At 43.1% G+C, this 4752-nt stretch overlaps 1 long non-coding RNA gene across 1 annotated transcript; it reads left to right on the plus strand.

The window, feature by feature from the left end:
• The first annotated feature begins 60 nt into the window (after nucleotides 1-60).
• LOC111816552 lies at nucleotides 61-3038 on the plus strand. Its single transcript, XR_002820915.1, has 3 exons — nucleotides 61-72; nucleotides 2322-2327; nucleotides 2934-3038. It is a non-coding gene; the product is annotated as an uncharacterized LOC111816552 (long non-coding RNA).
• Nucleotides 3039-4752: the final 1714 nt, after the last annotated feature.

Consider the following 4752-nt stretch of genomic DNA (forward strand, 5'->3'; position numbering starts at 1 on the left):
ACTTAAGGCCTTTACTGTAAAGTGCTTAGGTAATCTTGTTCAGGCTTTTAAAATATTCCTTGTAAAATTTAAGTAAATAGTGGTTACTCTGCCACCTAATAAATGCTCTTAGAACAGCTGCCACTCTTTAAAGCACAGGACAGGTTTCCCCAGCCATTCTTTGGTAAATCCCCACTGAAGCCTATGGCTAATGGAATGTTAATCAGAAAAAACTGCTCGATTTCTTTCTGGAGACATCTCTAGTTGTATGAGCCAAAAAAAACCTGAGAATACCTAAGGGGTTAAGGTGCTGTACCCGAAGGTGCCTTGGTGAAAACTGGTTTCTGACCACTAAAAGTTTACATCTGCTTTATATGTTAACTGAAAATAAGATGTTTGCCAGCTGTATTGTATTTTTACCAATATGTAAAATGTGATGCTAAATGATAATAAGATTCACCTGTGAGTTCAAGGTTAAATCTTTAGTTGCTAAAATATTTATGTAATGTTAATCTTAAATCAAGTTTTGACTTCTATAAAAAGATAAACAGCATTATAGGCTAATGTTGCATTTGGAAATAAGTATCATATTGTTAATTTTAAAACAACCAAAAGATAAAAAGCCAGTCTATCATGGTTTAGCTGTAACAAAAACTACCTGCTCCCACTGGAGCCCAAGTAGTCAGACCCCTGCTGGCCAAATAGCCAGGCAGGAAATTATAATAAAAATATTTTTTAGTATATATTCTTATAGGTCTAAAAAGAAATAAGGCCAAACCTTCAGTTATTAAATTTCAGCTATTTACCAGAAAAAAGATAAACACCCCTCTGATTTCTTAAAATGTTTAGGTAAAGTATACTTTTTTTAAGATGCTAATTCAGTGAGGGAACAGATTACTCTTACAGATAAGTTCATGACTTAGTCAGCTTCAGATATTAAAAAAGCTACAAAAGATAGCTTTTGCTCTAGACAACTCACTTAATATTTTATAAAACACTAAAAAAAAAAAAAAAAATGTCCTATGATTAAATCTGGGAGAAAACCAGGGAGAAAAACCAAAAGACCAACAATGACTGCCTTTGTTGTGGCCTCAAAACAGACCCTAAGTCTGATTCTCTGGGCTCCAAGAAGATCTCAATGACAATGAGTTTCACCTACTAGTGCTGTCAGAAGCCAGGCCACTGTAAGAGGGACTGCCTTAAGAGGCCCCCAAGCCATGCCCTGACTGATAAGGCGGCCACTAGAAGTGAGACTGCACTCTGAGGCGGAGGCCCCAGAGCTCGGACTCAGCTTCCCAGATGGCCCAGCAGGACTGAAGGGCGCTGGGCCTGCCTCCTCCCTCTGGCTGGACTGTTACCTCTACCTGTCCTCTCCATGGAGGAGCCCTGAGTAATCACGACTACAGGGAAAAACCCAGCCCATTGCTGGATATTGGCACAGGTCTCTTTGTCTTCTCCAAGCCTGACCTTCATTCCAGTCATCATCATCTTGTTTTAAGCTGTAATTGAAATATATTATTCATGTACATATAAAATCCTGTCAATATAAAAAAGTTCTAGAGACACTGGCTACACAGTGTCAAATAGCTTTGGGCCTATAAATAGAGCCAGGCCTTGTCTTTAGAACATAAAATTCAGAGCCAGTGTTAAAAAGATAAATCCTTCTACAGTGCCCCTTGATTACAGTAGGGGCCATATCCAAAACTAAATGAGACATTGGTTTAATCTGACTAAATATTATGTATTTCATAATAAGTAAATTAAGTTAGCCTGGTTGATTTCTGATGTAACTCAGGTATTTCATGTTGTTAATAAACACAAGTGTAAGTAGGCAAATATGTCAAACTGTACCTAAATTACTTAAAAGGATTGACAGTAAAAATAAGGTATTAATCTGGTTTTCCATATGTTCTCGAAATTTAGAGATAATTATAAGTATAGCTAAAAAGATTTACAACAAACTATCAGACTCCATGAATAAAGGGGTCTAAGAGCTAGTAAGTTATGATTGCTAGTTTTCAAAAAGGTTTATAAATATACTTGTTAGCTCAAATATTCTAATCGCTCAAAAAATTGTTCTGTCCTAGAAGATACTAAAACCCAAGTAACCATACAGGTAAAAATCTAAAACCAAAAGGTTATATGTTGCTCAGTGAGCCCCAGATTTCTGACAAAGCTATAGGAGTAAGAAGGGTTTGCAGAAATAAATTTGTCTGAGTTGAGGTGTTTCATAGTAAAAAAAGATACAAAATAAAATTATAGATTAAAAAAAATAAAAATGTGGATACTAGCAGCCTACAAAAAAGCCCCCCCCCCAAAAAAAAAAGGGAGACATTTCAAAGAACAATGTCCGTAGCTGTTTAATAGATGTTCATGTAAATTTATCAGTGACCCCACTTACAAACTGGACAGTACTCAATGTTGTCCCTAGGTCTGACAATTCATGTGCCCCCAGTGATATAAAATTAATAAAACACAAAAATAGGCCAGTTTGAGACATACCCATTTGCCATAAAAGATAAAAATTGCCTGGTGTCTATTGAGGGGCTTTAGATAAAACCTCTAGTGTCTCTGACTGCCAGTCAACAGCTGCGACCCATTCCAGCATGAAGTAGCCAGAGCAATCATCGCCCATATACCCTCACGGCAGTCTGGTCAGATAGGGCTGAGCCCTCAAGGAGACAAAATTAAAAGACAAGGTGAGACTCCCTGGCTAATATTACAGCCCAAAAGGTGGTAGAAAACCAGTGGGGACACAGGAGATATTGCTTGTTCTAGAGTCCTAAAAACCCAACTACTCAGACTCTGTTAACTAGTGTTCCTTGCTGTTAAAATAGATTGGCAATGGTGATCCATGTTAAATTAATTTAATAACCTGACCAAAGTGCCGCCATTCTGTTCTGTATACGCCGTCTTAGTAAACCACGTCAACTGCTGTAAAGTACAGAACAAAGCTAGTGAGTCAATGATTTGATTCACCCCCTTAAAACCAGTGGGGAATGTTATACCCTGTCAAAATTGACTCCATTTTGTTGCCCTTCTAACCTCGCCAAGTTCCTGTTCTGTATGCGCCAACCCCTCCCAATTCCTCACCCCTGGACTGCCAACTCAAATTCCTCCCAATTCCTCCCAATTCCTCACCCCTAATGACTCAAGTCTTATATCCGTTCCCCAAACCTTATCTCAATGAACTCTGTATGACTGCCAACTCAGCACCTTCACCCAACAGGACCACCTAATGAACTAATGACCCTGCCACTTCTTCCTCTCCACCCCTCCCCTCTTTCTGCAGTTTTCAAGCTTAAATACTGACCCCTTGTCAATGCTTGGCACATGCCTCTTTGCACCTTGCATAGAGACCACCGCTGGGTACCAGCTAAAATAAAGCGCTTCTTTTAACTTTTGGACTTGCCTTGTTGTCATCTGATTTTTGAGCTACAACAGCTCTAAAAACATATTTGGCCACTCCGAGACAGCCTGTTTCTCTGTCCATTCCAACTCCACACCTCTGTCATTGTCCCCTGGGCCCTGAGATGGGGGCATTGAACTCCTGCCTCTGATTGTGAGACTCCATATGGGGCAATCCCCTCCTGCATCAAACAGTATCCCATACCAAGAGATACCTGGCTGAAAATTATCCGGAGGTTTCAAGATTGCAACCTACACACAGAGTGTCGAACTGCTATAAAACACCTTCCCTTCCTCTAAAGCCAGGCCAAGACCTCCACGCTGTCCATGTTATCATGATCGCCTTCTGTATTCATTGCCTCTGTCTTCTGCCACCCATGGCCTACCTGGACTTAAAAGTGCCGCACCTGCCTGGACCTAAAGGTGCCCCCTCCTCTGTCTTCAGTCGGCTCCTGTCAGCCACTGCCTCTTTGTCTTTAACTGGAAAGACCCAATTCTGAGCTCAGAGCTTAGCTGACCTGGACTCAGCCTCCCAGCAGTTCACAAGCTTGTTTCTCCCCCTTTGGAACAGTCCTTACAGCCGACCTCACTGGTTTCCCAGCACAGAACAGCGCCGCCCTTCTGAGTACTGACTCTCAAGTTGCAGCAAAGCTCTACTGCAGTGTCCGGCAGAAACTGGTCACAGAAAAAGTTCCACAAATCTCTAGACGCTGCTGGATTTGGATCCTCACATTACCAAAACCAGGGGTTCCTAGACTGTCAGCCCGCGGGGCACCCAGTGGGCCACCTGTGCCAATCCCTGGCTGTAGCAGTGAGGCTGCTTCGCTTATGGCTCCATACACTGTCCTTCTGATAAAAAACAAAACCTGACACACTTGCTTTAGGCTGAGCCCTCACTGTCCAGATGCCTCAGGCTGTGCTAGACCTCCTAAGTAATCGTGGACCACTCAGCCCTGCCACGTGCCTGCCCGCCAAGCTGGCCCACCAGGCCGTGGCTGCCTGGCACTCTGATGAACTGTTGTGGAGCCCACTGGACCTAAACAAATCCCCTGACAGATGCTGAGTACACTCTGCTTACGGATGGAAGCAGCTCTGTCAGACATGGAGTCCGACAGGCTGGATATGCTGTGGTCACCTTGGACAAAGTCACTTTGGCCAAAGCTCTCTGACAGGAAGCTTCCACTAGTGGCCCCAAGCCTGCACTTAGAATAATTTGGTCCAGAAGCCTCAGCCCCTCCAGGGTCCACCTGACTGAAGCACCGACCCCAGCCGGAAAACTTACCCACGTTCCCAGAGGATCCGAGCCAGTCCGCCCCGCTGTGTGCTCCGCAAGCTCGAGCCACAGAGCTGGCACCCCCAGCCCGC

The sequence above is a fragment of the Octodon degus genome, unplaced genomic scaffold (genome assembly GCF_000260255.1).
Source record: "Octodon degus isolate 3935 unplaced genomic scaffold, OctDeg1.0 scaffold00034, whole genome shotgun sequence".
In the NCBI taxonomy this organism is placed as follows: domain Eukaryota; kingdom Metazoa; phylum Chordata; class Mammalia; order Rodentia; family Octodontidae; genus Octodon; species Octodon degus.